Here is a 27,816-nt window from a genome sequence, read left to right on the forward strand (position 1 = left end):
TAAAGAAATTAAACAGGAGGGGTAATGGCCTTGGAGCCATTAATCTATTCTGGGAGTACTGTTAATGCTTACCAGGTGATTTTCATCTGAATTAAGAGCTGAGAGTCAGTCTACTTTCACACAATATTTCTTGGATCTGGCCAATCAGAAGAATCACTTGGAAAGCTCTTGAACACAGATCCCAGGATTCTCTTTATGTAGCCTTAATCAGAATCTCAGGGGTAGGGCTCATACACAAGGATTTTTCAAAAGCCTAACAGGTGACTCTTTGAAAGGGCTAGCTAGGTTTGGACAACATTGTGCAGGACACAGTTTCTCAACATAAGCACTGCTGACATATTTGGATAGTTAGTTGTTGTGGATGCTGTACTGTGCATCATAAGATGTTTAGCATCATCCCTGACCTCTACCCAGTAGATACCAGTAGCACTCTCCCTTCCACAAATTGTAAGAAAAACAAAATGTCGTCAGACATTGCCAGATTTCCCTGGGAGCTGAAATCACCATCTATTTAAGAATCGCTGCTTTATTATTTTTTTTATTGTGTTATATTAGTCAACAAATAATATATCATTAGTACTGGAACAAATAATCCTAAAATTTGTATGGAACCAGAAAAAACCCAAATCGCCAAGGAAAGGTTGAAAAGAAAAACAAAGCTGGGGGCATCACGTTGCCTGATTTTAAGCTTTACTACAAAGCTGTGATCACCAAGACAGTATGGTACTGACAGAAAAACAAACACATAGACCAATGGAACAGAGTAGAGAGCCCTGATATGGACCCTCAACTCTATGGTCAAATAATCTTCGACAAAGCAGGAAAAAAAAGACAGTGGAAAAAAGACAGTCTCTTCAATAAAGGGTGCTGGGAAAATTGGACAGCTATGTATAGAAGAATGAAACTCGACCATTCTCTTCCACTGTGCACAAAGATAAACTCAAAATGGATAAAAGACCTCAATGTCAGACAGGAATCCATCAAAATCCTAGAGGAGAACCTAGGGAATAACATCTCCGACATTGGCCACAGCAATTTCTTTCAAGACATGTCTTTAAAGACAAGGGAAACAAAAGTGAAAATGAACTTTTGGGATTTTATCAAGATAAAAAGCTTCTGCACAGGAAAGGAAACCGTCAACAAAACAAAGAGGCAAACCATGGAATGGGAGAACATATTTACAAAAGACACTACAGGCAAGGGGCTGATATCCAAGATCTATAAAGAACTCCTCAAACTCAACACCCAAAAAACTGATCATCAAGTCAAAAAATGGGCAGAAGACATGAACAGACACTTCTCCAATAAAGACACACAAATGGCTAAGAGGCACATGAAAAAATGTTCATCACCATTAGCCATCAGGGAGATTCAAATCAAAATCTCATTGAGATACCATCTTATACCAGTTAGAATGGCAAAGATTAACAAGGCAGGAAACAATGAATGTTGGAGAGGATGTGGAGAAAGGGGAACTCTCTTACACAGTTGGTGGAAACCACTGCTTTAGAACAACCCTGTCAGATGGAACTTTCTGCAATGAGGGAAATGCCCAACATGGTAGCCACAAGCCACATGTGATTACTGAGCTCTTGAAATGTGGCTAGTACAACAATGGACTTGAATTTTAAATGCTATTTTATTTTAACTAATTTAATTATAAAAGCCACATATAACTGTTATCACATTGGACAACACAGTTTTATAAGATTCAAATCTGACTCAAGGCAGTGAAATGTATACAATGTCTTCTCTACGTGCTTCTGAGACATGCCATGCAGAAATAATTTATAAAAATAGAAAATCTACCTACTCTCTTGTATGAATTAGAAAGGGGGTTGTCAATAGCCCCCTTCAGTCCCAATCTTGATCTCTTTTTATTTTCAGTCCCTAACATTTTCTTAGAAAAAAAATATCCCATTGCTATCTGGTTTTTATTAATTCTTAGCAGGTTAAACATAGAGTCACCATCTGGTATTGCAATTCTACTTCTAGATGTATACTCAAGAAAGATGAAGACATATGTCCATGCAAACACTGGAACATGAATGTTCATAGCTGCATTGTTTTTTCCAATTGTACTGATGTATAACTGACACTCAGCACTTTATAAATTTAAGGTATATGGTACAATGATTTGACTTACATAAAAGGTAAATGATTGTCACAATAGTTTAATTATCTCATATAAATAGAAAAAATAGAGAAAAAGAAAAATAAAATTGTTTTCCTTGTGATGGGAACTCTTAGCATTTATTCTAACAACTTTCATATATACCATATATTAGTATTAATCATAGTTGTCATGTTGTACATTACATCCACAGTACTTATTTATCTTATAACTGAAAGTTTATACCTTTTGACTGCCTTCATCCAATCCCCCCTCCACCTCTGGTAATGAACACATCTGATCTCTTTTCCTTTGTTTGTTTTGCAGATTCCATATACATATGAGATCATACAGTATTTATCTTTCCCTGGCTTATTTTTCTTAGCGTAACATCTTGGAGGTCATCCATGATGTTGCAAATGGCAGGATTTTCCTTTATTATGGCTAATTACCACACTTATATAGATATAGGTATATATATATATATATCCCACATCTTCATTACCAATTCATCCATCCATGGACAATTAGATTGTTTCCAGGTATTGGCTTTTGTAAATAACACTGCAATAGCTGCATTATTCATAATATCCAAAAGGGGAAATAATCCCAATGTCTAACAACTGATGAATGAATAAACAAATGTATATCTATCGATGGATAACAATAACAAGGAATGAAGCCCTAATATATTCTACAACAGGATGAACCTTAAAAACGTTATGCTAAATTAAATAAGCCAGTCACAGAAGACCACATACTATATGATTCCATTGATACGAAAGATCTGTAATAGGCAAAACAATAGAGACAGAAAGTAGTTAAGCAATTGTATAGGACTGGGGTGAAATGAAGACATTGGTTGATTATAGCTAATGGTTATGGGATTTCTTTTTAGTGTGATGGAAATGTTCTAAAATTAGATTGTGGTGATGGCTATCCAATTCTATGATTACACTAAATCTGTTGAATTAAACACTTTAATAGGATGCATTGTATGGTACGGAAATAGTATCTCAACAGAGCTGTTAAAACCTCTGTTGGTGTAATTCCCTCGAACAAGAAAATCTAACAAGAAAATCTGTATAATATCATTTGGTGGATAATATTTATTATCAAACTGGAAGCAGCTTTGGGGAATGTCATTATCTTATTTCAAAATAGTCTCTCCACTAGTTACTAGCACTCTCATTTCCAAGACAATTGAAGTGGCCTTGCATTGCATTCAAACTCAGGCTAAAAAATTTTAAGCCCAGCCCTTAACAACAAATCCTCTCACTCTATGAGACCCATTGTAGGACAATGAATCCATTCAAAGGATATTCTGCATAACCCAAGCCTGCAATTCAATGGGCCCATCCTTGTAATTCCTGTGTTCCTCTCTAGTCCATAGGAATAATGGACTCATGAACATTGCCAATGAGAAAAAATAAAAGGATTAAGAGATTTTCTATCTAATTTTGTCACAAGTCCGGTCAGTCAGACCCTGTCCTGGACATAAATTGCTAAGTCATGGAAAATAAACAGTTCTGTCAAGCAATTAGAAGAGGACATTCACTTTTAGGACCTTGAGTTCTTCAAGCAACCCCAGAGAGAGCCCATTCTCTGCCTTTAGCTCCTCTGACTCAGATAACTTTAAAGGAAATGAAAACATTTCCAGGTTTTCCATTATGAAGTGAGACCTGGTACTGAAGATAACTGCCAGACTTATGCAGCCTGAGCGTGGACCCTTCAGGAGACCTCCAGCGAGTGTGCAGAAGATGAGGAAGAAAAACAGCAGGTAAAAGGGAGGTAAAATTTTTCATAATGTAAACAAACAAACAAACAAACAAACAAAAAAGGTCTATCTATGGCAATTTTGTTTTTATTGTCCAGAAGAAATCATGTCGAAGGAAATTAAACTGTTTGTCTAAGTGGTTAGATAGAGATCTGTGAAGAATGATATATAGAGAAGTAGGGGCTCAGATTCCAAGGCAGAAAAGAACAGGCTTTTTAGAGGAAAAATGTGTAGGGAGGAATACTAATTCAGTAACCCATTCAGTAGACAAGGCAGGAGACCTCAGGTTACAAAGCAGTGACATAGTTCTGACCTCTCTTCCATTCACAGAGGATGTAGTTGAACAAATACATAGAGCATTTATGAGAAAAGCTAAGTCCTTTGGAATGGTTCTGGGAAAAGTCTGAGTTGTTTGGAGGAAAAGTGCCATCTTCAAGACATGATGCATTAACTGTACCTTGAATTTCTTATAACTAAATAGAGTGGCAACCTTCCCTGGCCTTCATCACCTGGCTGGATAAGCGTGTCCCTCTTCTGTGTTCTGACAATGCCCTGGATATACCCTTAATTACACCACTTTAAATTATTTAAGGTTATTATTTTTTCATCTTCTTTCATCACAAGACCGTGAACGTCGCAAAAACGAAGACATTGTTGGCATTTGTATGGTTTTCAGTTTTCAAGGTACGCCTCAACAGAGTTTCTACGTGGGCATACTTTCTCATCCCTGGTAGATAGTGTTTAATTTTCAGGTATTCCATAGGCCAACTGGCTCCTACCCTGATTAGGTAATTCAAAGCTTACCATACCTGGACTCTGCCGCAAGACTTTGTAGTAAGTCAAATTGTAATGTAACGCTGAATTCCACTAGTATTTGGGCTGGGCTCCAAAATGGAAGTCTTATACAAAATTGTGCACTGGAGGGGATTTGGTGTCATTGAATGTTTCCAAAAAACATTGTCTCGTGGGACATCTCAACCGCACTTCCCCAATCTGGCACCCACGTGAGGTTTACATGTTATTTCAGATGTTAAAGAAACAAATTGCTTAGTGACCGCCATAGGCCCTGAAAGAATTCAAGCACCTTCCCTGTTGCCTGTCTTCATGGGAGGGGGCACTGTGGGGGCAGGGTAGCAGAGCCATTGAAGAGTCCGATGTATGTCTTAGACCACGTACCCACATCCCTGACATGGAATCAGAAATTTTATTATGTTCCTTGCGTGTTCCAGGTCATTAAACCTAATCCCAGTTCTTGCCCTTTTTCTCTTTTCTTTTTTTACTCTTGCTCTGAGTAGAATTTTTTAATTGCAACATTACAATGGATTTTTTGGATAGGAAGTATGTTTCCAACAAATCTTTCAGTTATGATCATTCCATTTATCCCACTTAAGTAAAAGTTATAAAAAAGACACAGTTTCTTTTTTCTGGACTGCCTGTGTCAGTACAGACACTATGTCAGCCTGAGGGGGGCAGGGGGAATGGGAGAGAAAGAGATAAAGTCCATGGGTATCCCCGTACGGCGCCAGCTTGTTTGAGCTGGTCATTATCTCCAGAGCTATAAGAAGACCTTTTGGAACTCTCCTGCCTCTGCTGCCAAGGCTCCTGGGATTAGACACCAGCAGACAGAAATGCTCTGTTCTTTATTTCAGGGAGCACACATAGATGGACTTTGGAGTGAAGAAATCTTATTTGTTGAAACCTTTGCTCAGAGTTATAAATCTCCGTGCTGCGTGGCAGGGATGTCTCTAACTCTGGAACAAAGAACAAAGAGCATTTTAGTTAGTCACACTGAGGAAAATACCAAAGAAACAGAAGCCACAGGAGGCTTCATAACATTCCCCTGCCTCCTCCCCTCCTGTATTCCCTTTAACTCAAGTAGAGATTTCTTGGGGCGTCTGGGTGGCTCAGTCATTAAGCGTCTGCCTTCAGCTCAGGTCATGATCCCAGGGTCCTTTGATTGAGCCCCACATTTGGCTTCCTGCTCCACAGGAAGCCTGCTTCTCCCTCTGCCTCTGCTGCTCCTCCTGCTTGTGTTCCCTCTCTCGCTGTTATCTCTCTGTGTCAAATAAATAAATAAAATCTTTAAAAAAAAAAAAAAAAGTAAAGATTTCTTGGCACATTCCAGCTCCATGGCTAGGGTTTTGAAACAAGCTAGTATCAATAAAGCTAGTATCTGAAACATCCCCCAGGCTCTACAGATACATTTTTAATGATGATGAATTTAGATCTTTCATAGAGTCATAAAACCCCGATATAGCTAAAAGCCTGGCAGTCATACTGTTTCACTTCACCACAGAAGTGAGGAAGTGACTAAGATCTGATGTCACAGAACCCCCTCAGCCCACAACTCCTACTGCACCGAGAAGGATTCTTTAAAACATGTATCTGTTTCATAAACATAATAAATTTTCTTGCCTAAAAATTTTTTTAGGCTATTTAAATTCCAGTTAGTTAACATACAGTGTAATATGAGTTTCAGGTGTACAACATAGTGAAAAAGGAAAACACTTTCATAATCTACCACAACACATTTTGTTCACCATGTTCTGCAAGCTTAAAGAAAAACTAACATGCTAAATCCTACAGAATAAGAAAGAAAAGCGTGGGTTTCTACTTTTGATGCTTCAATTCTGAATTTTGCAACTTATGACACAAAACATCAAAGCATGCTTGGACAGGGCCTTTGTGTGGGATAGGAATAGATTACAATAGGTGTGAAAAATTGTGAAATCGAGCCAGCTCCAAGGAGTGTGCATAGCGTGACCTGCTCCATACAGGTCTGGGCAGTGCCAGGAAAACCCTGTACTCATAACTGGCCAAATCCTGTTATCCTCACTTGCGAGGCACAGCCCATAACCGGTGGAGGGATCCCAGAGGTGTGTGATATTGTGTGATATTGTGCTTGAGTTCTTACCACAGACACTGAATTCAGGCAATTAAGTGAGAGAGAGCAATCTGGAGTGGATGAAAACAGAGTGATTGAGGTTTGTGGACTTGTGTTGATCTTGCACTATTGGGGCTGCCTACAAAAGCCACCAACCGCCCTGCAGAGATAAAGAGGCAGATCTAGGGAACATGATGTCAAGTTATCCGGGCTCACAAAGGAGTTCTGGTGTCAAGAAGAATGAGCTAAGTGCTAAGCCAGGTTCTGTTGGCCTTAACTCCATGTATTTATTGAGATGATATTTGGTCTGGAGTGTTCTTCCATTGTCCTGTAAACTCTGCGGACCCTGGGGGACATCTGAAGGAAGATCTACTTACCAGTCAGTAATGGCCCCCTGGATCCAGGATTGACGGCTACACACTCTTGCCTCGTTCATCTTGCTTTCCGTTGCATTCTTCAATTTCCAACTCTGAAATGTAAAAGAAAAATAATTGACACCTCTCCTGGCTTTGTCATCTGCACAGTGAGAGCGTCGGTTAGATGGGGTCATCACCGAGAACTATCTCCTGCTCTACATTCTAACTCTCCCCTGCCTGGTGGTTCTAAAGATTAAGTCTCCTGCCTCAGGCAAGAGTAGTGTGGTTACTGCTCCACACCAGCAGGGCTGGCCTGTTGAAAAAGCTGCCCTGTTTACTGTCTTAAACCAGCCACCTTCTTCCTTCCTAATCTACAGCACAGATGACCCAGAAATCCACTGAAACAGCCCCCCTTTTAATCTCAGGCCAAACTGCATCACCTTCAAATCTCCCTGGGAATAGAATTAAACAAATCAAGAGTAGTGTAGAAAAACAACTGCCCCCGTAGTAGCTCAAGACCCCAGATGAGTCAGGTCATGTCTGACATCTCCCCTGAGGCTCTGGCCAGCTCAGCGTCTAAAATGGAACTGACCGAGGGAGCCTGCATTCACCAAAGATCAAGGATGAAAAGGTGAAAAAAACAAAGATCCATCCCCAAACACCAAAGAACACCATTCCTGAGTACTACAGAGGCATTCTGCAGAATCTTCACTATAGAATCAGAAAACTCACTCATAGAAACTATGTGAGGACATCCCATTTATTCCCCTGCTTTCAAATAATTAACAAGGTTTCATTGAATCACTTCCTGCACCCTCAGACAGGTCCTGGGATGGAATCCACCCCATAGCATTTTTTCAGGACTTTAATTATCTCAAAGTATCTTTTGATAATCTTTTTCAGTATCTCACCTACATCAGCCACCCAGTTAATATCTAACCTAAGTCCTTCTTGCCACTTATTGAAACCACTTATTTTCTTTAATACCTTAGGACATATGGAAGAATAGCAGATATCCTTTTATTGGAATCTTTTCTCAATGTGTGAGCTTTCCTTTTGCTTTGATTCCAGCGAACAGAACATGCAGGAGAGAATCTCAAAGAACACAGACTGTTTAATTCTCCAAATAATAAAAAGAATCAGGAATAAAGTTTATGTGTTTGACTTTTCCATATATTAGCTTTGTGATCTCCAATGATCTTGCAATACCTCTGACTTCAATTTCTGCTTTTGTAACATAAATATAATACTTAAACCAAAGATTATTACAAAGGTTCAAAGGCTAATATATGCAAAATATTATCAATAAAGATGCCAGATAGAGTAATAATTATTTACTTGTCTTCATGATGAAGTCCAAAGAATACTAGTAAAATAATGTTGGGAGGATGTGGAGAAATTGGAAGCCTTACGTATTGCCGGTGGGGGCGTAAAATGGTGCAACACTGGGAAACAGTTTCATGTCCCCTCAAAATAATTAAACACAGAATTACCATATGATCCAACAATTCTGCCACTAGGTATATACCCCAAAGAACTCAGTGCAGGGATTCAAACAAACATTTATTTACATTTAGAGCAGTATTATTCATTGTAGTCAAAAGTGGAAACAACCCAAATGTCCACCATGGAAGAATGGAAAAGCAAAATACAGTGCATACATATAATGGAATATTATTCAGCCTTAAAAAGGAATGAAGTTCTAGGGTGCCTGGGTGACTCAGCCCGCTAAGCATCTGCCCTTGCCTCAGGTCATGATCTCAGGGTTCTGGGATTGAGTCCCAACTCAGGCTCCTAGCTCAGTAGGGAGCCTGATTCTCCCTCTCCCTCATCTATCTTTCTCTCTCTATCTCTCAAATAAATAAATAAAATCTTAAAAAAAAAAAAAAAAAAGGAATGAAGTTCTGACACATGCCACAACACGGATGAACCCTGAAGACATTATGTAAGAGAAATAAGCCAGACACAAAAGGACAAAGATTGTTATGACTAGTGTCACGTATGTAAGTGCAGTCAAACTCATGGAAACAGAAAGTAGAATGATGATTGCAGGGGTTGGGGGAAGGGAATAATAGGGAGTTGTTGTTTAATGGGTACAGAGTTTCAGTTTGAGATAATGAAAAAGTTCTTGAGATAGACGGTAGTGATAGTTGCCCAGTAATGTAAATGTATTTAATGCCACTGAACTGTATATTGAAAAACGGTTAAAAGGGTAAGTTTTACGTCATGTATATTTTACCACAATGCAAAAAAAAAAAAAGAAGAAGAAGAAGAAGAAGAAGATAATGATCACTACATGGTCCCCACTTGGCAGAGGACATGGGGGATACAAACATTTAAAAAAAAGATTGCAGAGACTGGACAATATATCAAACAATCCAGTCAAATGGGCAGCCTCTGTGATTGGAGGCTTCTCTGAGAAGTGGGAAGAGGTGGTAGGGAGGGTGCGGGATCAGAATGTCCAGAGAATGTGGGCCTCATGGACCCGGACTGGACATAGGTCTTTGAACGGACATAACCAAAGCCTTAATTAATTTTAGGCCTAGGAAGTATTTTCCCAGCAATGACTCCTCCAGTTTCTATCTTGGAAAGCACGCATTTTCCTCCTGTTCCTACATGAACCCCAGGAATCCTATGCAATATTGTGTACTGCCTTCATGCCGAGGGTCTGCCCGGAGAGCTAGAGGCTGGCCATCTTCAACACCCATTTGAAATGGGGGATTGGGAGAGATGGCAGGGAGAAAATCAGAAGGCTAGGTATTGATTGACAAATTATCTGGGGTCAACTGAGATAAGCAGCAATAAACCATTTATATCTGTATTCTCCTATCTGTGGTGCTAAAGACGAAGTGTCCTGCATCAGGCAGGGGCAGTATGATCACTGCTCCAGGTCAACAAACGGGGCTATTTACCATCTTAGACGAGCTACGAAGGTACCATCTTGGTACTCTAAGGACACACCTGCTCTAAGAAGCTCTGGTTTGGTAATGGCAGCAAAAGGTTGTGGTGGTGGATTTTATAAAGAGTGGTGACCTCAGGCTGAGTGATATAATGGGAAGAGCATGGACATAAGTGACAGACATAAAATCAAGTCTCAATTTTGTCACATACTGTCTTGTGAATTCGAAAAGTATGTCACTCTCTCAGCTTCTGATATAGCATAATAATACTTATATCACTGGGTTTGTAATAAGATGGTGACAGTTTATATAATGTCCCTAAAACAGAAAGGGCCTTTAATAATAAAAAGAAAATCAGAAAAAAAAAAAAAAGAAAAAAGAAAAAGAAAGAAAGAAAGAGGTTTTTAGAGAAGGTAGTTGTGATTGGTTCTAGATTATAATAAGAATAGCTAAAGTACCAAGAACTAACATTGTCCCCAGGACTGTTCTAAGAACTTTATATTTTGACCTCTTCATCCTTGGGAAACTCCTATGAGGTAGGGACCATGGTTAGCCCCACTTTACATTTGAGGAAAGAGAGGCAGAGAAAGAAAAAGAAACCTGCCAAATGTCACAGAGCTCATAAACGTTGGCACCAGAGAACAAACTGTGACAATATAGACCAAAATGATCTTTGATAGCCCCCTAAGGAACAAATTCACTGTGCATTAAAAACTATAACTTTGGTTTTAATAATGAGATGACCAGAGGAGACATAAGAAAATGCACCTTTAAATTCCTACAGCAAATCATATAAAGGTTATTTTATGGTCATACTAAGTTTCTATCCCCAAGGAATTTTTTTTTTTTTAGAAGGTTACTATTTATTGGCTTTGGTTAATAGTGAAATCACAGAGGGAATAATCACGGGAGAGTATAATTCATGCTACTTTGTATAGTCAGTCTTTTTTTTTATCCCCAAAGAATTTTAAAGATAAAGATAAGAAAGAAACATTTATCACCATATCATATTAATAAGATACTTTGTTTTTTACACATAGATATTAAAATATTTAAAGACAGAAATATGCAGATTTTCACTGCTTAAGGCTTTCACATTTTTATAATTTTAGAATTCAAAGGTTTTAATATAGCTGTAGTTCAATATGTACATTTTTCTAATTAGTAATGAAAAAGAAATAAATTACCTATTAAGAGACTTTCACAGATAAAACTATACCTCAAAAATACCAGACATATTATAGAGGAATGTGGGGTTGCTTTGGCTCCTTACTCATTACCCAGAAATGAGTTACAAAAAGAAAAGTATGTGCCAGAACACTCCAAAATCCATGGAAAAATGTAAAGATGTTCTGCTGGTCTGTGATTGGCAGAAAGCACACAATGTCAGTTCTTATTACAGAAGTCATTTAACAAAGAACTTTATGAATTAATAGGTTAGTTAGCAAAAAATAAAAAAATATTATGAATCAGTACTTGTGGAATATAGGAAACTTCATAGCTCTGAATGCCTTTCTTATGAAACAAACAAAAAATGAATGACATTCAAGATATTAGAAAACCCAAAATAAAACCAAGGAAAGTAGAAGGAAGGAATTAATAAAAATAAAAGCAAAAATAGATAAATTAGAAAATGTTAACACTGTTAAATCAAAATTCCATGGTAATAATTTTGATTTATCATACTAGGGGAATAATTAACGGTTTAAATATCTGTGATACTCTTGAGTAACCATCAGTTTCTTCTCTATCGCCAAGTAGCTCAGTTTCTACTCTTGTCAAGTTTTTTCAAATAAAACTGAACACCCACTCCTGCTTAAAACAACAAAAGTAAGTTAGGAATGGAAGGGAACTTTCCTAACTCGATACAGCATATCCACCAGAAACTTTAATCTCCTGTCTTATTTGGGCAGGTACAAATGAAGCACATTTCCCACTTAAGCGTTAGTCCAAGGCAAGAGTTGTTGGGCAGCAGGAAACTCCCCTCCATATGGCCTCGCACATATTCAGAATCACTGCGTCTCATGTCACCATCTCCTAGAACTTCATCACCTTTATCCAGGCTTCAAAAAGGATGATGGAAGAATATGAATGGGTCTGGCATGAATATTGTTCACATTGCACTGGAGAATTTAGTCACCTGGCTCTACAGTGAGAGAGGCAGGATGATAGACTCTACCCATCCGGCCAAAGGGAATACTGGAAAATTATTTCAATGGACAATACTCGCTGCCACGGTCAGCTTCTCTGGCTTCACGTATCTACACATGCCCTTCTTCCTACTCACCTGCTCCCCGAGAGAGAGGACACCAATCCCAGGCAGGTCCTGCATTCACCTCAAGGTTCAAGAACTCTGAGTGCTGCACAGTCCAATCCTCAAATATCAACTTGGTTCATTATGGGGGGATGACCTATGAACTAAAAAATATTAACCACTCCTGCATACCCACCCACCTAGAACATGTTAACAGAACAAGGAAGGACATCAGCAATTAAAAAAATTTTCATTTTAGAAGAGAGGGAATGGGACACACACCAAATCTCACACAAAACACAAAATTAAAACCCTGATCCATCCATATCCAAACATGAAATATGTAATCACAAAAGACTAAACCATGAAATAGTAAAGGGCACTTTAATAAAAATGGGTTTTAATAATGTATTAGGAAGGCCTCCTAAATGCAACACAGCATCCAGAAATCTTAAGATAAAAAATGAAGTTTGTCCTCCTAAGAATGTAAAATTTCTGTATCTCAAAAGTTACCTTAAACAAAACCAAAAGGAATATTTAACGAATATTTACAACATAAGTAACACTTTGCTTACTATCTCTAATATCAATGGGGGGAGGGGGGAAAAAAAGCAAACAACCCAAAGTAAAAGTAGAAATTTTGCCTTCCAGATAGGAAACTAATTGGAGACAGCCGTGTCCCCTCTTTCTACAACCGTCTCTATCCATCTACTCTAAGCTTTAAATTACTTTATTGAGTATGAGAATACATATCTTATACTGTAAAGTCAAAGAGAAATTTTTAGCTAGTCAAAATTATGAAAAAATTCCCAAGAATCTAAAAATACACAGGATAAGTTTGAAAAGGGTAAGTGCAACCAGAAATTTGTCCTGGAGCCTTTTGGAAAGTATGTCACAGAAGACAGAAGAATCACCAGGGCTATCGCAGGCTTTCAGGTGGTAGAAGTTGGGTGCTAAGAGGAGGGCTTCAACGCACATGACAGGGAAATGAGTCGGGGTACCCACACTGTGCCGTGTGTAACCCACTCCCCTCCTCCACATCCTCCACAGACATTCAGGTCTGTCTTTGGGCAGGGGCCATGCTGAAGGACAGCAAAGCCTGAAAATGCCCAGAGGGAATGACTTTGCTCAGAATATTGGCTTCTAAGATATCCCACCCAGTATACATCCCATCTTTTTCCCATTCATCCTAAAAACATGCACAGCACAAACCTCAGTAGCTACTTCTCCACCTCTCTGAAGGCTGGCTGTGGGACCAGAAAGAGAGAGAGTCCAGATAGGGGATCCAAACCAAAAAGAGGAGCCCATAGGCAAAATCACCAATATCTGGCATAAAGCCACCATGAAAAATAGTTAACAACCCAACAGAAGAATTGTAATTACGGAAAATTAATGGACTGATAAGAAAAGGCCTTTAACACAAATTTAGTGTCTTCAGACACAGTGTGACCTCACAGTAAGGAACTGTCTGCTATAAAACAAACTAAACAAAAACCTTAGAGAAGAAAACGTGATTACTGAAATTAAAAATTCAGTAGGTAAGAATAGAAGAATGGGCCCAGCTGAGAAGGAAATTAGATACCTGGAAGACTGCCTAGGAATGAAGCACGGGTGAAAAAAAAAAAAGATGAAAATTTAAGAGCCATGGAGTAAAGTTCTATGAGTCATAGTATCTACCTAATGATGAATAATGAGGATAGAAGAGAGAGAGAAAATCTGAGGAAATTAAAGTATAAAATTTCCTCTTATAGTTGATGAAGTATAAATCCTCATATTGAAATGGTTCACAAAATATACAGCAGGATCAAAATAAATAACCAGGGGCACCTGTGTGGCTCAGTTGGTTAAGCGCCTGCCTTCAGCTCAGGTTATGATCCCAGGATCCTGGAATCAAGCCCCGCATTAGGCTCCCTTTTCGGTGGGAAGCCTGCTTCTCCCTCCCCCACTCCCTCTGCTTGTATTCTCTCTGTCACTGTGTCTTTCTCTGTCAAATAAATAAATAAACCTTTTTAAAAAAGATAAATAAAATAAAATAAATAACCACACACACACACACAAAAGGTAATGTACAAAGGTAGTGACAGTTTGTGACATTAAATAGACAGTCAATATGCTAGGCACGAGAACAGCTACAAGGATAAAGAGAAGCTGTGGAAGCTTCCAGAGAGGGTGAGAAAATGACTATTCACAGTAATTCTAATCAGATTTGGCATTAGGTGTTTCATCAACAGTGTGGGGTGAAAAAAAGACATCGGACAGTATCTTTACTTTGCTGAAAGCAGAGAAGCTCAAATCTAAATATCTATATTCAGACATATTATTGTTGAAATGTGAGAATGACCTAAGATTTTTTTCAAATACCCAGAAAGTCAGAGTTTTAACAACCCAATAGGTGCTGTCTGAAAGTTAAGAGAACTACTAGAGAATATTCAAAGAAAATGAATTCAAGACTTAACAACAAGCTGCAGTAGTTAGCAGGAAAATAATATAACTATTTTTTTCTGTGGGATGCAATTAACAAATTATTTTTTAAAAACAAAATGTTGGTGCCAAAACGTCAGATTATGTCAATGTGGGATATGGGAGATGGAGGCAGGGATGTTGGCAAAAAAGTCAGGAAAATAAAAGCATTTGAAGAGTCATCAAAAATGATCAGTAGATAGTGCGTAACTTCAGACGCAGTTAGAAAAACATAAATTGAACAACTTATGATAAAAATTTAAGCATAAAAATAAAGAAGCATAAGAATAAAATGTGTGTGGTTTTCAAAGTCGTAAACGAAAGGAGGAACAAAGGGAATCCTAGTAACCCACAGAAAGGCTGAAGAGGAAATGAGAGCAAGGATGGTAAATGGAAACACAAAATGACATGGCGGGAATAGATCTACATACATCCAAATAAGGATAAAAACAACTTGGGTAAGTTTTTTTTATAAAAGGTAAATTAGGTTGGATTCTAAAAATCCAGCCATGTGCAGCTTACTAGAGAATGCCAAAACTATGATTACTCCAAGTTTGAAAACATACTCCCAGCAACTACTAACAGAAAGCTGCTCGTAGGCGATCAATATCACATAAAACAGAATTGCAAGTCAGAAAGATCACAAGTTTATAAAAGGACATTTCACAAACAGAGCTACCCTACAGCCTAGTAATTGCACTACTGGTATGTACCTCCGAGATACAGATGTAGTGAAAAGAAGGGGCACATGCAGCCCAATGCTCATAGCAGTAATGTCCACACTAACCAAACGTAACTCCTCCTGTGGAAGGAGCCATGATGCCCTTCAACAGATGAATGGATGAAGATGTGGTCCATATATACAGTGGAATACTACCCAGCCATCAGAAAGGCATATAAAACATAAAACATAAAACATTCTCCATTTGCATCCACATGGACGGGACTGGAGGGGATGATGCTGAGTGAAAGAAGTCAATAAGAGAAAAACAATTCTCATATGTGGAACATAGGAATAGCACAGAGGATCACAAGGGAGGGAAAACTGAAAGTGAAGAAATCAGAGGAGACAAACCATGAGAGACTCTGGACTCCGGGAACCACACTGAGGGTTACAGAAGGGGCGGGGGGCGAGAAGATGGGGTAAGTGGGTATTAAGGAGGGGACATGTTGTGCTGAGCACTGGATGTTATGTACAACTAATGAATCCTTGAACACTGCATCACAAACTAATGATGTACTATATGCTGGCTAACTGAACATAATAATAAAAAAAAGAACATTTCACATTGTTAAATAATTCACCATGAAGATATAATAATCATCAACTTAAATGATCCTAACATCGTTTGGGAGTACATGAAAAATTGGTAAAATCACAAAAGGAAATTATGAAATCCACATCTGAGAGGTCTGTTAAGGTCTCCCACTATGATGTATTATGAGTAATAATACATTACTCTGTAATAATAAATATAGAATACTTACGTAAGATAATTAACTGGTTTATGCTAATAGATGTGCATAGAACTCACAGTCAACAGAGAATACATAATTTGTTCATTTGCTCAGTTAAAATTTACAAAAATTGGTCCTATAGAAGGCCACTAAGAAAATTATGATAAATTTTTAAAAAGATATATAGACTTAAGTCAATTATCATATAGTTTCACTTACTTGCAGAACATAAGGAATAACATGACGGACAGTAGCAGAAGGAAAGGAGAAGTGAAGGAGGGAAATCAGAGAGGGAGATGAACCATGAGAGACTGTGGACTCCGAGAAACAAACTGAGGGTTTGGTGGGGGGGAGGGGGTGAGTCTGGTGGTGGGTATCAAGGAGGGCACATATCGCATGAAGCACTGGGTATTATACGTAAACAATGAATCTTGGAACACTACATCAAATACTAATATATTGCATGGTGACTAACATAACATGATAAAAAAAGATAAATAGAAATACATAGACCGCTTCATTGAATATAGTATATTAAAACTATAATTTTTTTCAAAACTTGAATTCATGCATCTAGATATTTTAAGCCATTTCTAAATAATTCATTGGTAAAGAAAATGCCATAATTGAAACTTCAAATTGTTTAGAAATGAGTAAAAATAAAAGCATCCCGTATCAGAACCTATATGTTTTGTTCATGGACACATGTATATATGGTTTCAAATGCATTACACATTAACCTAAGAAGCTAGGAAATAACTCAAATAAGCCCACAGAAAGAAGAAAGAAGAAATAAAAATAATAAAAGTAGAAATGGGTAAAATAGCAAACAAATAATTCCATCTCTTCTACCTCCTACCTCATTTCTTCTCTTTCTTGTAGCAAAAGTCTTCAAAATAATCATCTAACTGTCTCCAGTTGTTGTCATCCACTTTTGTAAACCCTTCCAACCAGGCTTCCGTCTTCAACAGTCTGCCAAAATTTGTCTTGCTACGGCTACCACTTGTACATTTCAACTTTAATTTTATCTGACCCATCAGTAGTTTGATCATGTATTTTTGAGAGTAAGGAGATTGCTTTAATTATTATACCTGAAAAAAGACATAAATTGGGGCATATGATCACTCCAAATATCAGCAGCATTTAGCTATAATCAGTGCATGGCATACAGTGCATAAAAAAAAAATAGTTATCGAATAGATGGCATTTACAGCTCCCCAAACTCCCCTTCCTCTTTCTTTTTTTTTTCCAATTGAATATAATAAAAGCCTTTCACAAGATTAGTCAGGGAAAAAAGAGAAGCCACAAAAAACAAATTAGGAATGAGTGAAAGTTGCAGATGCACATATATAAAAGATAAAAGGAAATTATGACCTATAACAAATTAACACTAATTCACTGGAAAACCTAGATAAAATGAATACACTTCCTGAAATACAAATGATTAAATTTGACCTAAGGTGGAATAGAAAACCTGAAAAAAATCAATCACTGTTTAAAAAAAACATTTCTGAGGGGCGCCTAGCTGTCACAGTCCATTAAACATCCAACTCTTGGTTTCAGCTTAGATCATGATCTCACGTCATGGGGTAGAGCCTTGGGTCAGGCTCCACACTCAGTAAGGAGTCTGCTTGAGACTCTTTCCCCTCTGTCCCTCCCCCTGCTTGCTTTTTCTCACTCTCAAATAAATAAATCTTCAAAAGAAATTAAAAATAAATAAATAAATATTTCCCAGCTATGCTATGGGGAAGTAAGAAAGTGACCTGCATACATGCTGGGAACCAATGTAACAGGACAGTAAGAAACTCCTTACAGAAAAGTGGGAAAATTACATAGCAGAAAGAATTTTTTGTAATCAAAGAAATCAGGTTCAGCTTCATATTTCCTGATTTCAAACTATATTTTAAAGCTATAGTAATCAAAATAGTATAATATTGGTATGAAAAGACACACATAAATCAACAGAATAAAGAACCCAGAAATAAACTTACACATAGAGTAAGGTCAATTTTTTTTTAAAGATTTTATTTATTTATTTGACAGATAGAGATCACAAGTAGGCAGAGAGGCAGGCAGAGAGAGAGGAAGGGAAGTGGGGTCCCTGCTGAGCAGAGAGCCCGATGTGGGGCTCAATCCCAGGACCCTGAGATCATGATCTGAGCCGAAGGCAGAGGCTTTAATCCACTGAGCCATCCAGGCACCCCTAGAGTAAGGTCAATTAATTAACAACAAAGGAGCCAAGAATATACAATAAGAAATGGAATAGTCTCTTCAACAAATGATATTGTAAAAACAACCTCATGCAAAGGATGAAACTGGACACTTAACTTACACAATACGAAAAATGCAACTCAAAATGAATTAAGGACTTAAAGTTAAGATCTGAAACCATAAAACTCCTAGAAGAAAACATCAGTGGTAAGCTCCTTGACGTTGATCTTGGCAAAGAGCTTTGGAATTGACACCAAAAGCAAAGGTAACAAAAGTGAAAATAAACAAGTGGCACTACATCAAAATAAAAAGCTTCTGTTCAGCAAAAGAAACCATCAAAAAAAAAGTCTATTTGCAAATAGACTAGATGATAAAGTGTTAATATCCAAAATATATAAAAAACTCACACAACTCAATAGCAAAAACAAACAATTTGATTTAAAAACAGGCAGAGGTAAAATAGGTATAAAACGGGTATTTTTCCAGGGGTGCCTGGGTGGCTCCGTGGGTTAGGCCTCTGCCTTCCTCTCAGGTCGTGATCCCAGGGTCCTGGGATCGAGCCCTGCATCGAGACCCGCATCGAGCCTCTCATTGAGCCCGCATCAGGCTCTCTGCTCAGCGGGGGGCCTGCTTCCTCCTCTCTCTCTCTGCCTGCCTCTCCGCCTACTTGTGATCTCTCTCTCTGTCAAATAGATAAAGTCTTTAAAAAACAAAAATCAAAAAATACCCGGGTATTTTTCCAAAGAAGATATACAAAAGGCCAACAGATACTTGAAAAGGTGCACAACATCACTAATCACTGGGGAAAGGCAAATTAAAAGTACAATAAACCTCACACCTATTAGAATGGCTCTTCTCAAAAAGAAAAGAGGTAACAAGTATTAGCAAGGATATGGGGGAAAAGAAATCCTTTAGCACCATTGGTGAGAATGCAAATTGGTTCAGTTACTATGAATAACAACATGGAGATCCCTCAAAAAATTAAAAATAAAAGCACCATTTGATCCAGCAATCCTACTTCTGAGTATATATCCAAGGAAACAAAAATAGGATATCTAAGAGATACCTGCATTTTCATGCTCATTACAGAATTATTCACAATTGCAAAGACATGAAAACAGCCTAAGTGTTCATCAACAGATGAATGGATAAAGAAGAGGTGGGATATATATTTATACAAGGGAGAATTACTCAGCCATTAGAAGGAAGGAAATCCTGTCATTCGCAACAACAGGGATGGCATAATGCTAAGTGAATTAAGTTAGACAGAGAAAGACAAATACCACATGGCATCACTTGGGTGTGGAATCTAAAGAGAAAGCCAAACTCACAGGAACAGAAAATAGAAAAGTGGTTGCCAGGACTGGGGGTCTCGGGGGAGAAGAGAATAAGGAGAGTCTGGTAAAAGGGTACCAACTTTTAGCTATATAATGAATAAGGTTCTTGGGTGCCTGGCTAGCTCAGTTGGTAGAGCATACAACTCTTGATCTCAGGGTAATGAGTTCAAGCCCCATGTTGGGTGTAGAGGATTACTTAAAAATAAAATCTATAAATAAGTAAGTAAGTAAATAAATAAAATGAGTACAGATCTAATGTATAACATATTGACTATAGTTGGTAATACTGTATTTTATTATGAAAATTTGCTAAGAGAGTAGATAAATATATTTGGTTCTCACCAAATATATTTATGTGATTATAAAGCATACACATAACATTACAATCTATATTACATATATACTACATGTAAAAATATATGAGGTGACAGATGTGTTTGTTCATTAACTAGATGGGAGAAATCCTTTTACAATGTACACACATGTATATATCATCACAAGGTACTCTTTAAATATCTTACAATTTTATGTCAAGTAAAACTTAATAAATCTGAAACAGAGAGAAAGAGAGCAGGTTCAAATCCTGTCTCAGCCTCTTCCCAACTGTGTAACCTTGATACAACAATTATCTTTGTAGAGGATACCCATCCAAGACAGCCTTCAATGTCATGACATTATTCTACTACCTCAGGCTGATGTGAGTAGTCTCCTCACAGAGAAAGCATTAGGAAAAGATGATCCAAGAGGTCATAGTTTCATCAATGTGTATTTCTTCAATTGTATTTGCACTTGTTTTGTGTTTTGAGGGTCCTATTTTGTTGAGCTCTGCTCCTAAATTCTTCACCCCATAGGCAGATTTTAATCAAAATTTACAGTGGATTAGGGACATAGCATTGCAAAGCATTCCTATCATTCCAAAGCAATTTCAGCTCCCCTAATCTCACTTCTGATCTAATACCCTCCTAGGACAATGTAAGCAGTAAAATTAGAATATTCCTCCCTTTAGCTATCTCCCTAAATGTTGCCCATGATGCTTTCCCTTGTCAAGGCACCATTGCTTGTCAATACCAAGTACCCTCCTGTTTCCCTAAGAATCATCACATAGATTAATATATGCTGATATGGAAACATCAAAGCCAATATTCCAATGGTTTCAGAACCTGTCCCTGTTTTCAACCATTAGCTCAAAAAAGAAAGCAATGCAGATCAAGAACTTATAGTGAGATAGACCTATCAGGAATCTTTAAAAGGGTTGGGAGTTACTTAGAAAGCGTATGAGGATTGTTAGTGAGAAAATAAAATGGTGCAACTTCCTTGGAATGGAAGGCAATTTGATATTTGTCATCATTTACCAGCTGTGTGGTGCTGAGTTTTATTTCCCTTCCTGGCAAAATGGAACTCTTAGTACCTACCTCCTAGTTTTGTTTCAAAGATTAAATGTGATAGAGGGTCTTATATGTAGTTTGTACTTAACAAGTATTACCTCCTATCTTAATCAGCTTGGGCTGCCATAACAAAATACCAAAGACTGGGCAGCTTAAACAACAGAAATGTATTTCTCATGGTTCTGGAGGCTGGAAGTCCAAGACCAAGGTGCCAGGAAGATAATTCATTCTAAGTCTTCTTGTCTTGGGAAGGAGGGAGGGAGGAAGATGGCCAGGGTGGGTAAGGGATATAGATTGAGGGTGGAGGAAGAGATGGAGGGGGAGAGAAAGGAAGGGGGAAAGAGACGACTCTGTGGTATCTCTTTTATAAGAGCACTAGTCTCACCATGAGGACCCCACCCTCAAGATCTCATCCAACCTTAAATACCTCCAAAAGGCCCCACCTTTAAATATCATCCCTTTGGAGGTTAAGGCTTCAACAAATGAATTTGGAGGGGACACAAACATTTCAACCATAACATCACCAGGGAAGAATTTCAAGAAAGGGAAAGATATTCACTCAGACTTTGGATTCTATTGAAACAGATGTTAAGAAATTTATTCCAGGATTTCAGGTTTAAGTTGGTATTTCATTTTTAAGTTGGAAAATATATTCTAGGGTTTTCTGTTTATGCCCTAAAACAAGAACACTATCATCCTACCAAGCACATAGCAGGTTTATTATTCCTCTCAGAAGGTATGGGAAAGAAATATTCTCTCTGATCCATATCAGAGACAAGAAAAAGTTCAGGGATGGGGCCAAAAAGCCTAGTGGGCTTTGGCCACAGGATAGTTCCTATAATGCTTAACTAAAATTTATCTTAGGCTTTCTTGGCAAACTATCCAGGAGGTGGGAAACACACCAGAGATCTTGCACATACCTGCCTTTATTCTGGTCTGAATTCAGTCACCTGAGTAATAATGAGAATTTTCCATTAGAATGACTTACTTTAATCCTCAAATTCTAACTTTAAACCTTGCGAGGCTAAGCAAAAGAAGCCAGACACAGAAGAGTACCTGCTGTGTTTCCATTAATATGAAGTTCTAAAACAGGCAAAACTAATCTTTGATGCTAGAAATCAGGACTGTAGTTGCCTCAAGAAGGGCAGGAATTGAGTTAGAGGGGTCACCAAGGAACTTTCCAGAGTAATGGAAATATTCTATAGCTTGAGGGCTTACACATTCATCAAAACTCACCAAACTGCTCTTAAGATTTGCTCATTGCACTATAAATAACATCTCAGGTATAAAAAGTGAATAAATGAATGTAGGCTCTTTCGTACCAAGTGGAATGTAATTATGAGAATTATGTGCATTTTTCCTTGGAAAGATCTCTCAGAAATCTAGATTCATGTTTTTATATAGTCTTCAGTAACAAACAGAAGTATGGATGGGATAGAAGCCACATGTTCCTCAGAAATTCTCCTGCATTTCTGTAGCCATCCATAAAACAGCAGTTCTCACTGGGAAGGGAAGGACAGTGGAAATTAACACTTTTTAACAGGGTATACTGGAGTTACCAGGCTAAGTTTTTCTACTATAGATATGAACCATCACCCTACTTCACCCCCAAGGATTCTTTTATGATGCTCCCCCACCTTAAGAACCAGTCCAGAATGTGCCACTCTATTAATGGGACTGTTGTACTCCTCATGGTTGTTGGATAAAAGCCCTTGATTCTATGAGGTTGAGTCATTCAGATAGACCAACCTCTGCCTCATTTTCTTACTGCCGTCTCCCAACTTCTCAGGTACTCCTCTTCATTAAATGACAGTGATAAGACCTGCATTTTCCTCTCTACCCCAGTTATTATTATAATTCTGGATGATATTAAGGTTCATCTAAATAAGCCATCCAGAAACACGGACTTGGACCTCCATAATTCCGGTAGTTGTCACCTCTACTCTACTTGGCTAAGTCATGCCTGGAATCATACTAACCTCTAGAGCTGCACCAGATCAGAAATTCTGAATTCCCTTATTCCATTATGGTCCTTCTCATCCTTCTCCCTCTCTTGTGCCTTAATTCCCATTAAACCTACTTTTTGACTGCATAGACCTCCAGTTCTTTAACCCCACAATTTTTTCCCAGCCTATGAGGAACTTCTAAAGCTCCCTTGTCAACCTAATCTGTAATAACATGATTGGTTGTCTCAATTACTCTTTGCCAGTATCTTTGATACATTTTGTTAATATACTTTCCCTGCTACAGCAACTGTATAGTAAATCTCTATCCCAAGATCAATGCAAGATTATTGCTTATATACCTCCTTATTCTTTTGTGCACATGTCCCTAATGACCCTTTTACTTGCTTTTGGTCAGAAACACCTATTGACCCTATTACTTGCTTTTGGTCAGACTCCTCTCCAACATCCTCAACAATTATTCCAAACATCTGCCATTATCCTCAAAACCCTCAGCTGATCACCTATGCTCCTGTGTCATGGAGAAATTGAAATCATCAAGCTTACTCTACATTAGCTTCCTGTTTTTAGTCAGCAGTTTTAATGTATTCTCTAGCTCACATTCTCATTCATATCTATCCTTGGTTCTTTTCCCCAATCTAAGAACATAAGGTAAACCTTAAAGCATCACAAAGTCATTGCCTAAACTTAACTCACCCCCTTCTGACTCCTCTGAGACTTTAACAATCTTCTTTTTGTTCAAATATCAATCCCTTTCTTCTCACTTGTTCCTTCTCTTCAGTCTATAAACATGCTCATGTCAGGCCCATAATAAAAAACAAGTCATCTGGACCCCATCTTTTAGTCTAGGACTGTTTATCTTATCACTATCTTATTAAGATTGTATTTTCTTGGTATAACAATGGCTCTGATTGGTAAATCCTGTGGCTATCTTAAACCCCAGTGTAACTGGACCAAAGAGAAACATTAACCAACTGCCCTAAAATAAACATTCTAAAACCATAAGGGCTAATAAACAAGGTTAGCAAGGTTGCAGGACACAAGGTCAACATAAAAAAATCAATTAGTTTAAAGATATCACCTTACACCTGTCACAATGGCTAAAATAAAAAAGACAAGAAATAATAAGTGTTGGTGAGGATGTGCAGAAAAAGTAACCTTGAGCACTGTTGTAGGAATGTAAATTGGTACAGCCACTGCGGAAAACAATGTGGATGCTCCTCAAAAAATTTAAAATAAAAATACCATATGATCCAATATTTCCATTACAGAATACTTACCAAAGAAAATGAAAACACTAATTTGAAAAGATATATGCACCCCAATTTTATTGTAGCATTACTTACAATAGTCAAGATATGGAAGCAACCTAAGTGTCCACCAATAGATAAACAGATAAAGAAGATGTGGCATACATACACATACATACACACACATATGCAATGGACTATTACACAACCATAAAAAAGGAAGACATCTTGCCATTAGAGACAATATAGATTGACCTAGAGGATATTATGCTAAGTGAAATAAGTCAGAGAGAGAAAGACAAATACCTTATTATTTCACTCGCATGTGGAATCTAAAAAACAAAGCAAATGAATAAACAAAAAGGCAGAATCAGACTTATAAATACAGAAAACTGATGGTCTCCAGAGGCAAGGGGTGGGTGGATGGGCAAAACAGGTGAAGGGACTGGAAAATACTGACTTACAGTTATGGAATGAATAAGTCATGGAAATAAATTCACAGCACAGGAAATATACTCAGTGATATTATAATAGCATTGTATGGTTGACAGATGGTAGCTACACTGTGGTGAGCATGATATAATGTTTAGAGATGTTGAATCACTATGTTGTACCCCTAAAATAATGTAACATTGTGTATCAACTGCACTCAAATGAAACAATTGAAATAAAAAAATAATTATTTCATTTCTATACAGGAACAATGCGTAATCCAAAAATGAAATCTAGAAAACAGTCCCACTTAGAGCAGAATTAAAAGAATAAAATATTTAGGAATAAATTCAACAAAGTATAGTATTTGTACACCTAAAATTATAAAACATCATTGAAAGAAATTAAAGAAGACTTAAATAAGTGGAAAGACACCTGATATTTAAGAACTGGAAGATAGCATTATTTTTTTTAAGGATTTTATTTATTTATTTGAGAGAGAGAGAATGAGAGACAGAGAGAATGAGGCAGGAGGGTCAGAAGGAGAAGCGGACTCCCTGCTGAGCAGGGAGCCCAATGCAGTTCTTGATCCCAGGACTCCAGGATCATGACCTAAGCCAAAAGCAGTCACTTAACCAACTGAGCCACCCAAGTACCCCTAGAAGACAGTATAATTAAGATAGCAAAACTCCCCAAATTTATCTAAAGACTCAATGCAGTCCATTTCAAAACCCCAGATGGCTTCCTTCTAAAATGACAAGATGACCCTAAAATTTATAAATGCAAGGAAAGCAGAATAACGAAAACAAACTTAAAAAGGAATAGTGGGTTTGAAGGACTTACACTTCTCCATTTCGAAACTTACTACAAAGCTACTGTAAACAAGACAGAGTTGTACTGGCATAAGAGTAGACATACAGATAGAGTAGAATTGAAAGTTCAGAAATAAATTCTCACATTTATGGTCAAATGACTTTTGACAAGGATGCCAAAAGATTCAATGGGGAAAGAATAATCTTTCCAAGAAATGGTGCTGATATAACTGCATATGCAAATGCAAAAAAAAAATGAAATTGAAATTTCTGGTTTTAGCCCTACTTACAGACAGATTGGAAATCAGTCACAATCTTAAGTGAAAAAACTGAACAAACTAAAAATTAATCACCTTTCTTGGACTCATAAGGGAGCTGAGGTTGTGGTGCTAGCCACCCCAAAATCCGGACAAGGAATGGAATCCAGGGACACCTCCATGGCTCAGTCAGTTAAATATTCCACTCTTGATCTCAGCTCAGGTCTTATCTCAGGGTCATGAGTTCAAGCCCTGGGTTGAGCTCCACACTGGGCACAGAGCCTCGTTTAAAAAAAAAAAAAAAAAAGAATGGAATCCAGAGAGCCTCTGAGATCTGCTTACGTGAAGCGCTAAAGCCATGCATCATTGATAAGAACATTTTTGTGATAATTTCAACAAATTGCAAATTTCAACAAATTGACTACTATGAGCTCTTAGGGGGTCTCTCGTATTTTCATGGACTTAACTTCTCAAATCCCCACCAGGTTCTCATGGTGATGAACCAAGAAAGATGACCTCATAGCTCTGACACATGATGAAGAAATGTTCTCTCTCTCTCTGTCTCTTTTTTTTAATAAACCCAGAATTTCTTCCACAACAAAGTTCTACTCTCCAGGGGAAAAATTTTACCAGAGTCTTATTCTATCTGGGAGAAGTATACTTCCTTGACTCTAGCTCCTTCTACCTTTTCTGTCTTACTTAAGGGGTTGGGCGAGTCTAAGAAACACTTGTGAAGGTCACACCCCCAGGGACCCAGGCACACTAAAACACTAAGGTTTAACCATACAGTTACAGAACACTACCCCTTCCCAAAACCTCCCACCACAAACACAGACTCTGTCTATGGAAGAGAAATCCCAGGACAACAGGGGAGTCAAAAGCAAAGACACTAAGAAATGTGAAGCCTCTGGCACTTACAGCTACAGAAAACATTAAACACAGCCCAACTCCTAGTAGACCACCTGGCTTCATTTATTTTAATCATTCATAAATTTACTCACTTTACCATAAACTCTTTTATTGAACATGTGATTGGTTACATGGCAAAACATGCCTAACCTCTCTAATACTTTTCACACTATGTAAATGACCCTTACTGTATCATTTTAATCTCTGCCTATCTTATCACCCCAATTTTAGTTGAAGTCCATTAAGGACAACATCTGTGCTTTACATTTCTGTACCTTCTGTGGGTAGCCTAACTCCGTGCTGAGTGAGTAAGTGCATGGTTAAATTAATGAATGACTCAGCCTAAGATTGCCTTTGGAATACAAGGGAGTCCTTCAGGGAGATACTGCAGTTCTGATTATTATTGCTCTGATAGAACTTTCTTGGTCCTGGACGTCGCCTGCCAGGGAAGGAGTGTAGCACAGTCGGGAATGGTCTAGAATCTGGAAGTCTGGTTTTCAGACCTGAACGTGCCAGTAGGTAGCTATGTGGCCTTGGAGAGCTCAACTCTAGGCTTTTTGCAGATCTGTAAAATAAACATTCCTTTTAGTTCTATCATTCCAAGACTCTTGAAGTCACTGGTCCTTATTAAAATGATAAGAATAAAAAAAACCTCTGAATATAAAAAATGAATTATCTCTTTTCTTATATCCTCTAATAGCTAGGACTTATTAAATGCCTGCTATACTCACACACAGTTTTCACCGCATTACCTTTATTAACTTATTTATTCCTATGAGATAAAACTATTTTCTCCCTCTTTCACATGTGAGGCACAGAAAGATAATGTGACTTACATAGCTGGTAGCAGAATTAACTTCAGATCCAAGCAGTCTGGCTCCAGTAGCTGTGCTCTTGATCCTAATGTTTCTCCGAGGCCCAAAGGTAGCACCAGTCTCCTGCCCTTGGAACCACTGGCCTTGTCCGTCACCATACAGTTCATTGGAAAGACTAACCTCTTGTATCTCTGGAAAGTGATCATTCAGAATGATGCTGTGAGAGAACACCATTCCCAGAA

General features: G+C 37.9%; 1 long non-coding RNA gene across 1 annotated transcript; it reads right to left on the reverse strand.

Annotated features, from left to right (window-relative positions):
* Positions 1-1,814: 1,814 nt before the first annotated feature.
* LOC101685577 lies at positions 1,815-27,816 on the reverse strand. The gene is made up of 5 exons (XR_198992.2): positions 27,596-27,816; positions 17,062-17,293; positions 12,318-12,448; positions 7,152-7,243; positions 1,815-5,641 (listed from the first exon to the last, which is right to left on the reverse strand). It is a non-coding gene; the product is annotated as an uncharacterized LOC101685577 (long non-coding RNA).

Source organism: Mustela putorius, unplaced genomic scaffold, assembly GCF_011764305.1.
Source record: "Mustela putorius furo isolate JIRA1106 unplaced genomic scaffold, ASM1176430v1.1 tig00537284_pilon_pilon_pilon, whole genome shotgun sequence".
Classification (NCBI taxonomy): domain Eukaryota; kingdom Metazoa; phylum Chordata; class Mammalia; order Carnivora; family Mustelidae; genus Mustela; species Mustela putorius.